This window comes from Muntiacus reevesi, chromosome 4 (genome assembly GCF_963930625.1).
Source record: "Muntiacus reevesi chromosome 4, mMunRee1.1, whole genome shotgun sequence".
NCBI lineage: Eukaryota > Metazoa > Chordata > Mammalia > Artiodactyla > Cervidae > Muntiacus > Muntiacus reevesi.
In genome coordinates this window covers 60,278,025-60,288,083 of record NC_089252.1, presented here as the reverse complement: position 1 = coordinate 60,288,083, position 10,059 = coordinate 60,278,025, and the positions used below count along the sequence as shown (strand labels likewise).

At 40.2% G+C, this 10,059-nt stretch overlaps 1 pseudogene; it reads right to left on the bottom strand.

The window, feature by feature from the left end:
• Positions 1-9,653: 9,653 nt before the first annotated feature.
• LOC136168141 (U1 spliceosomal RNA) lies at positions 9,654-9,794 on the bottom strand (annotated as a pseudogene).
• Positions 9,795-10,059: the final 265 nt, after the last annotated feature.

Here is a 10,059-nt window from a genome sequence, read left to right as displayed (position 1 = left end):
TATTCATATTGTAAAAAAACTTGAAAGTCATGATGAAGCTTTCTGAACTTTATAAGCTAATATTTCTCCATGGAAGTAAGATGGTGATATATGTTCCATGAAAATGATGCTCTATAACACATTAGTTTAAAACATATTCTTTTTACTATGCTCCCTTAAAGATCAAAGGCCCTAAGGACTCCTGTAGTAAAAACCAACTAACCTACTTACCAACAAAACACAAAAGTCTGTTTGTCTCTGGTTAATTCATTCAATTATCAGACTTATTTGACAGTAGAATCTTTTTCTTAAGGACCATTTTTTAAACTTGTGGATCAAATGTCCTGGATTATTAGACCCTGGAATCATAGATATTTGAATCATCCTGTTGCATCATCATTCCTGTCTACTCTGTCCCATGGTGAGTTCATAAAGTAAGATTTAATGCAGAGACCTACATTCCAGTCTAGCTTTGCAACTGGTTCAGGCTATTTATTTAACCTCCTTGAGCACTTTTTTCTTGCAGTTGTAAAATGAAGAGATTGAATAAAATCATCTTTAGTTTCTATGATTTTATGCTCAATCCCCTTGAGAAGCCTAGACTTCAGTTCAGTTCAGTGAGAAAAATGTCCTTGAGATCTGAGGACAAGATGACCCCAGACATGGGATGATGTTGCAAATTCCTCAGAGACCGGCTTCCAAGTTATAACTTCTTCCTCTCTGGATGCATCATTTATACCCTAACATTTAACAGTTGAATCTGCCTTCCATTCTGAACTTTTTTTCCCTAGAGAAGAAGGTAGAGCTCTCTGGTATTGGTTTGGTCATAAAATTTTGCCAAATAGTTTGGAACAAAATTGTTGATGTCAAATTTTTTTTCTAGATGATAAGGTTTTTCTACACTGTGATCCAATTTGTGGAGTCTTTGAGGTTGTTCGGGTTTGATTATTAGGATTAACATATAACTATGAGCATAACAAGCATTATAAGAAATTGTACTATATAGTTTGATGAATTGTTTTAAAAGTGATCAATTTAAATTGTGTAAAATAAGCCGTTATGCTTGGCCATACAGTCAGAGGACATAGAATAGCAAAAGAGTCCATGTTTGTAGTATAATTAAACAGAATATTATCCTCTGCTCTTTATAACTCACCAACCTGTCAAAGTGTGAATTTTGTGTTTACATATGAGGATAAGTCATATTTCCCACCAGCCAAAATTCAAAATGGAAGAGAAGATCATAACAAGTGTTCCTCCTACATCATCCCTTCAGCTATTTATTTTTTCTTTCCCTACCCCAAAATGTTTAGTTTTACCTTAAAGCATCTTATACTTGTATATACAAACGCACAATTATTTCTCCACTTCTTTGCCCAAATTCCATCATTCATTCTGAGCCTTTGCAACGTGCATATTGATTCTTTCAGAAAGGTAGTAGTCATGATGCTCCAGAGTATCATGCATCTCGAAGTTGTCTTGAGCTCCGACCCATATATCTATTAACCAGCAGGCAACCTCATATTCTCAGGTGCCCATATTAGCATCTTCACGTTTTTGTGAGGGTTATGACATGAAGGAGATTATGAAGGTGTAAAGTTTATCCTCAAATCCACTTGATTCTCAGTTACTTTTTTATGCAGGTGGCTCCAACTTCAAGCTTCTCCTTCCTCTTTCTGCACGTGTGTGACTCTTATTCTAGCGTTAGGACAGTTCTTGTGTGTCTCTTTCAGGATGTATCTACTCCCCCACCCCAGTCCAGTCTGATTTAGGCTTCCTGCCTCTGTGCTTTCATGGCTTCTGAGCCTACCTTGTCACCCTGTGTTGTCATTGTCCTTTAACCTGTCTCCCATCCCCACTAGACTAATTTGAAGACATGAATTAGGTTTTTCATATGTGAATTTTTATCTAACTCAAGAGCTGACAAATACAAGCTTACTCAATAAATAAAAGATTGAATAAATGGGAATAGAAAATAAGTTATCAGTGGAGAAAATGGATTCCACCAATAATTTATTTGCATCTAAACTCAAGACTTGGGCTTCCCAGGCGATGCTAGTGGTAAAGAACCTGCCTGCCAATGCAGGTTAGATGTGAGAAGGGCAGGTTCAATCCCTGGGTTGGGAAGATACCCTGGAGGAGGGCAAGGCAACCCACTCCAGTATTCTTGCCTGGAGAATCCCAAGGACAGAGTGGTCTGGCACATAGAGTTGAACATGACTGAAGCGAGTGAGCATGCACACATAAGGTTTGTTAAGAAAACACACGTGTGTACACACCATGAACAGTACAGTTTAGTGGTCATCACTGCCATCCAGAGTCAGATTCTTCTCATCCTTGCTCCAACACTAAGCTGTGGGTCCTTGGGAAGGCTACTTACCCAGTCTGTGCCTCTTCTAAAGAAACATAAAATAGTAATATTAATAGCCCTTAATTCATAAGGATTTTATGGGGAATAAATTAATATGTGTGTGTGTATACAGAGAGTATAAAACAGGGCTTGAGTAAGAGTTTAATACATATCTATTATTCTTTATTAAGTAATAATTGAGATTTGGAATCCAAAGTAATTTGACTCAGGTATTTTCACATAATGAACAACCTTGTGTACAAATAAATAGCTACTCTTAAATGTGTTCTTTCCATGTTTCAGTGAAGCTATAACTTATTCATTTGCTCAAGGCAAAAATATGAGGGTTATTCTTGACTCATCTCAGTGTCTCATCTGCCTTCTCCCTCCATCTAAGCTGTCACACACTTGTGATGATTCCATATTCTAAATACTTCACAAACCTGTTCATTTCTCTTCAATCCTCTTGTCAGTTGCTCTATCCAAGGCCGTGATACGCCCTCCTTGGACTGCTTCAGGAGCCTCCAATCTAATCTTGCTATTTCCAGACTTGTTCCTTTTCTATTCCATTTCCAGACTGCAAGCAGAATGGGTTTCCAAAAAGGCTATTTTTAAATTATATTGCTCCCCAGATGAAACTTTTCCATGATTCTTCCTGAGATCTTAGTTCTGTAACTAGATGGCAGGATCTGGCAACATAGAGTTTGTGCCAATCTTTCCAATTTTCTGTCATTTTCAACCTGTACTTTACACTTCATCCATACCTTCTGTTCTTGCATTGAGCTGAATTTCTCTTGAGTCTAGTCTTCTGCTGAAACAATTTACCTTTTCTCTTCCACTCTTTATTCTTCCAAAAATCTCCTTGAATCCTTAATAATTTTCACAAGGATAAAGAGATTCTGATACCAACAAATTGGATAGCAACTGCTCTAAGATAGGGAACTGGCCAAGAAAGCCTAGAGACAGAAATTTCTCTATATTTCATCTATACATGAATGTGTAGGCATACTGTCCTAGTTAAAAGAATAGAAATTTCAAAAGTGGTTACCATTAATGTCCTCTGAGAGATAAGAAAGTTAAGGAAGGCATGAAACACATAAAGAGATATTATTGAAAAATAAAGATGAAAAAGACAGAAAATATTCAAAGAAAAAAAAGAGCTCATAGAAATTAAAAATGCTACAACAACATTGAAAAAAGGGAATGAAAGACAATAGAATAACTCTCCAAGACAGCAGAACATAAAGAAAAGAAATGTAAGAGCAGAAGCTGGGAGATTTTCTGAGACATCCAATAGCTGAAGAATAGAAATTCCAGAGAAAGGGAGAATCATATTAAACAGAAAAGAAAAAATGAAAGCAACAAGTCAAGAAATTTCTCAGGACTGAAGGACCTGAGTTTATAGGCTAAAGGCACAACCAGTGTGCCCAGTTTGCAACAATACACTCTAGAGTGTGTTGTAGCAAAACTTGAGGAAGAAATAGTTTCCAAGAAAAGAATTAAGAATCAAAATAGAATTAAACTTATCATCAGCCTGGCTTGGAGAATTTTGAGCATTACTTTACTAGTATGTGAGATGAGTGCAATTGTGTGGTAGTTTGAGCATTCTTTGGCATTGCCTTTCTTTGGGATTGGAATGAAAACTGACCTTTTCCAGCCCTGTGGCCACTGCTGAGTTTTCCAAATTTGCTGACATATTGAGTGCAGCACTTTCACAGCATCATCTTTCAGGATTTGAAATAGCTCAGCTGGAATTCTATCACCTCCACTAGCTTTGTTCATAGTGATTCTTTCTCAGGCCCACTTGACTTCACATTCCAGGATATCTGGCTCTAGGTGAATGATCACACCATTGTGATTATCTGGGTTGTGAAGATCTTTTTTGTACAGTTCTTCTGTGTATTCTTATCACCTCTTCTTAATATCTTCTGCTTCTGTTAGGTCCCTACCATTTCTGTTCTTTCTTGAGCCCATCTTTGCATGAAATGTTCCCTTGGTATCTCTAATTTTCTTGAAGAGATCTCTAGTCTTTCCCATTCTATTGTTTTCCTCTATTTCTTTGCATTGATTGCTGAGGAAGGCTTTCTTATCTCTCCTTGCTATTCTTCGGAACTCTGCATTCAAATGGGAATTTCTTTCCTTTTCTCCTTTGCTTTTCACTTCTCTTCTTTTCACAGCTATTTGTAAGCCCTCCTCAGACAACCATTTTGCCTTTTTGCATTTCTTTTCAATGGGGATGGTCTTGATCCCTGTCTCCTGTACATTGTCACGAACCTCCATCCATAGTTCATCAATCACTCTGTCTATTAGACCTAGTCCCTTGGAAAGTTATGACCAACCTAGATAGCATATTCAAAAGTAGAGACTTTACTTTGCCAACAAAGGTCCATCTAGTCAAGGCTATGGTTTTTCCAGTGGTCATGTATACATGTGAGAATTGGACTGTGAAGAAAGCTGAGTGCCAAAGAATTGATGCTTTTGAACTGTGGTGTTGGAGAAGACTCTTGAGAGTCCCTTGGACTGCAAGGAGATCCAACCAGTCCATCCTAAAGGAGATCAGTCCTGGGTGTTCATTGGAAGGACTGATGCTGAAGCTGAAACTCCAATACTTTGGTCACCTCATGCGAAGAATTGACTCATTGGAAAAGACCCTGATGCTGGGAGGGATTGGGGGCAGGAGGAGAAGGGGAAGACAGAGGGTGACATGGCTGGATGGCGTCACCGACTCGATGGACATGAGCTTGAGTAAACTCCGGGAGTTGGTGATGGACAGGGAGGCCTGGCATGCTGCAATTCATGGGGTCACAAAGAGTCAGACATGACTGAGCAACTGAACTGAACTGTCATCAGCAGCACTGGAACACAGAAGATAATGGAGCAATGTGCCCTGAGGGCAGCAGCAATATTTGATTCTATGATTGCCATTTGTATTTATGTAATACTTGATTTTTCTTATTGTTTCCTGATTCTTTGGTGGCAACTACTAAATAAGACAAAGTGACCAAAATCATGATGATAAAAGAGAACAGAAAGTCAACATGGGGGGGTGGGGTGGGGAGATGACAGCACAGTCCTTTCCAGGGTGGCCATCAACTCAGGACAGTCTTAGAAACTCTATAAAGACACAGTAATAGGATAATAAATGTCCACTGACTTACAGTGGGTTGACTTAGGATTTTTCAATTTTACAGTGGTGTATTTAGTAGAAACATTCATTTTGAAGTTTGATCTTTCCCCTGGTGAGTGTGATGTGGTCTGATACTCTCTCCTAATACTGAGCTGTGGCAGCCACAGCTCCCACTCAGCCCAGGATTACAGGGCGACAATCATTCTGTGCCCAGACTTTCAATACAGTATTCATTGTTATATGAGATATTAACACTTTATTATTAAATAGGCTTTGTGTTAAGTGATTTTATCCAACTGTAGGCCAAGGCTCTGAGCATGCTTAAGTTAGACGGCTAACAGAAAGATAAAGAACATTACAGCATATTAACACATATATATGGAATTTAGAAAGATGGTAATGATAACCATATATGCACAACAGAAAAAGAGACGCAGAAGTACAGAACAGACTTTTGAACTCTGTGGGAGAAGGTGAGGGTGGAATGTTTTGAAAGAACAGCATGTATATTATCTATAGTGAAACAGATCACCAGCCCAGGTGGGATGCATGAGACAAGTGCTCGGGCCTGGTGCACTGGGAAGACCCAGAGGAATCGAGTGGAGAGGGAGGTGGGAGGGGGGATCGGGATGGGGAATACATGTAACTCCATGGCTGATTCATGTCAATGTATGATAACCCCCCCCCAAAAAAAAGTTAGATGGTTAAGCTATGATGTTCTATAATTTATGTATATTAAAAGCATTTTCAACTTACAATATTTTCAATTTATTGAAAATTTATTGGATTTATTGGCATGCAACCCCACTGTAGTGGGCTTCCCTGGTGACCCAAAGGTAAAGAATCTACCTGCCAATGCAGGAGATGTGGGTTCAGTCCCTGGGTTGAGAAGAGCCCCTGGAGAAAGAAATGGCAACCCACTCCAGCATTCTTTCCATGGAAATCCCATGGGCAGAGGAGCCTGGCAGGTTACAGTCCATGGGGTCACAAAAGAACTGAAAATGACTTAGTGATTAATAGCAACAACAAACAACCCCATTGAGTTGAGGAAGATCTGTACTTTCAACTGGTAAGGGCTTTTCCTCTTTGTTCAGCAGTGAATTTCTATCTAATTAATCCTTTATTCTGGAAGGGGAAAATTTAATTTATATAATAGTAGATTAAAATTAAATGCAAAATAAAGTCAGTAATGAAGCATGAAAACAAGATAATAAGCTGGGAACCCAGCTGCCAACTTAAAAACTAGAGTATTATTTACACTGTTGCATCAACTTGCATACTCTTTCTCAGTCCCATTCCCTGACACCATACAGAAGCAATTAGTACCCTACATTTTGTTTTTATTACTCCCTAGCTTTAAAACATCTAAAGACTACCTACCCATACGATACAGTTAAGGCATTTGTGCTCTATCTCATTTCTAAAATCCAATTAAAATGACAAAGAATGAAAATACAGGGGAAAAACACTTCTTTTTAATAAAACAAAGAACTAGCTATAACACAACCTTAAATACAAATTGTGAAGCTTAATTTTGTGAAATCAGGATGCAGGGAATTTAAGGGAGCTGAAAGCTAGCACTTACTGCTTCAAACTTAAAGCAGAAGGAAGTTTCTTTAAGAATGTCATTCAGAAAGACTGGCTGAGATGGCAGATAGACTCTGAACTCACCTCCTCTCATGAGTACATCAAACTCACAATGATCTGCAGAACAACCATGGATGAATAAGACTAGAACCTACCAGAAAAGATTTTCTGCAGATAAAGACGTAAAGAGGAACAACAATGAGACTGGGAGAAGGGGTGAACTTGTGATATAATCAAATCCCATACCTGCCAGGTGGATGATCCATACCTTGGAGAATATTGCAGAGGTTCTCCCATAGGAATGAGAGTCCTGAGCCCCACATCAGACTCCCCAGCCCAGGGGTATGGCAGTAGGAAGATAAGCCCCTAAAGCATTTGGCCCTGAAGGCCAGTGGGGCTTAATTTCAGGAGCTCCACAGGACGGGGTTGGGGGAGGGGAATAGAAATTTCACTTTTCAAAGGCACACACACAAAAACTTACATGCCCCAGGACCCAGGGTAAAAGCAGTGATTCGATAAGATTCTTGGGCAAACATATCTGCTGATTTTGGAGTCTCCTGGAGAGGCAGGGTTTGACTGTTGCTCACCCTGAGGACAGGGACACTGGTGGGAGACATATAGGAGCATCAAACCATGTGAACACTGCTGATGGTGGATGCCTTCTTGGTGTATTAGCACCAAGACCTTGCCCCACCCAGCAGCCAGTAGGCACCAGTGCTGGAACACCTCAGGACAAACAACCAACTTGGTGAGTGTCAACCAACAGGCTGCCTAAGGATTTCCTGAGCCCACAGCCACCTCTAGACATGACCCTAGACATGGCCTTGCCAACCAGAGGGCCAAGACACATTTCTACCCACCAATGGATAGGCACCAGCACATCTCCCCTGGAATCCTACACTAGCTTTTAGACTACCCTCCCTCACCAGGGTAAGAAGTAGCAAGAACACTACAATCTCAAAGTCTGTAGATTCAGCCTGCCCTCAATGAGTCAGACTCTATCCTGAGACTAGCAGGGCCCTGGTTCTGCCCACTAGCGGGTGAACACATTTCAGGACAACATGACACCATATCCAAATGTGTCAGAAACCACCCCTATCCACCAAAATATCTGAAATGAGTTCTGGGATTCCTGGGCCCTGCAGCGAGACTACAGGAAATAGCTGTGCCTGCTAGTAGTTTGGCAATAACCCCAGGACCTTGCCTCACCTGCCAGTGGGTGGGCAACAACTCTGAGGTCTTTGGGACCCTGACTCCACCCACCAGTAAGCCAGCATTAGCCCTGGGACCCCCTACAGTTCTATAGCCGACTGCCTTGTGACCAGGCCCCAGTGACCAGCAGCTAGCAGCGTCTACACAAGGCAGGGCCTGGCCACCTACCAAAACAGGAGCCAACCAAGACTAGCAGACTGCCCATACAGTCAGGCCGCCACAACAGGCGGAACTGTGCAGTCCTCTCAGGGGAAATCCCTGGAGCATATAGCCTAAGGGAAGGGAAGGTAATGCACTGTGGAGATGCATAGGATGTCTCCTACAGAGGGCCATTTCTTCAGGGCCAAGTAATGTAACTAACCTACCACATACATAAGAATACAAATAGTAACTTAGACAAAATTAAGTGTCAGAGGAAAACGTTTCAGATTAAGGAACAAGATAAAATCCCAAAGGAACTAGTGAAGTTCCTATCTGAGAAAGAGTTCAGAGTAGTGATGGCAAAGATAATCAGAGATCTCAGGAGGAGAATGAATGAATAGAGTAAGAAGCTAGAAGCTTTTAACAAAGAGTTAGAAAATATAAAGAACAACCAAACAGATTTGAAAAATGCAATAACTGAAATACACTAGAAGGAATCAATACTAAATTAAATGATACAGAGTAACAGATCACTTGGCTGGAAGGCAGAGAAGTAGAAATCACTGGTGCTGAACAGGAAAAAAAAAGAATAAAAGAAATGAGGGCAGTTTAAGAGAGCTCTGAGACAACATCAAGCACAGTAATACACTCACTGTAGGTGCCTCAGAAGAAGAGAGAGAGAAGAGAGAGAAAGAAAGAGCCTTGAGAAGACAATTGTAGACATAACAGATGAAAATTTCATTAACTTGAGAAAGAAAACAGTCACCCAAGTTCATGAAGAACAGGGAGTCCCATACAGGTCAAACACAAACAGGAACAAACCAAGATATGTTGCAACTAAAATGACAAAAACTCAAGTTAAAGGGAGAACATTAAAAGCAACAAGGGAACAGCAACACATAACATATAAGGGAACTCCCATTAAGCTATCAACTGATTTTTCAGTAGAAACTGTGTAGGCCAAAAGGGAATGGTGCAATGTATTTAAAGTGATAGAGGAGAAAAATTTATAGCCAAGAACACACTCTGGGGGCTTTCCTGGTAGTACAGCGGTTAGGACTTTGTCTTCCAGGGCAGGGGATGTGAGTTGATCCTTGGTGAGGAACCTAAGATCTCACATGTTTTGCAGCCAGAAAATCAAAACATGAAACAAGTTATATTGTAATAAATTCAATAAAGACTTAAAAAAATGTAAAAAGCAGAATAAACTCTGCCAAGCAAGGTTCTTTTTTTTCCCCAGAGTTTTTAAGCCTAGGAGAGTGCTATCACAAATTACACAGTCAAGTTTCCCACATTTGTGGAAATTGCAAGGATCAGCACATTCAGAGTGCAATGGATAAGCCTTGTCCTGAGGAAAATGCCTTCATGATCATGGGACCTCTTCTGCCAAGTAAGTATATTCACTTTCATATTTGATGGAGAAATCAAAAGCTTCACAGACAAGCTAAAGCTAAAAGGGGTCAGTATCACCAAACTACCTTTACAATGAATGTTAACTTTTTTAGGTGGAAAAGCCACAACTGGGAATAAAAAACTTACAAAAGGAAAAGTCTCACTGGTAAGGGTTAACATACAGTGAAAGTGAAAGTGAAGTCATTCAGTTGTGTCCAACCGTCTGTGACCCCATGGACTGTAGCCTACCAGGTTTCTCCATCCATGGGAT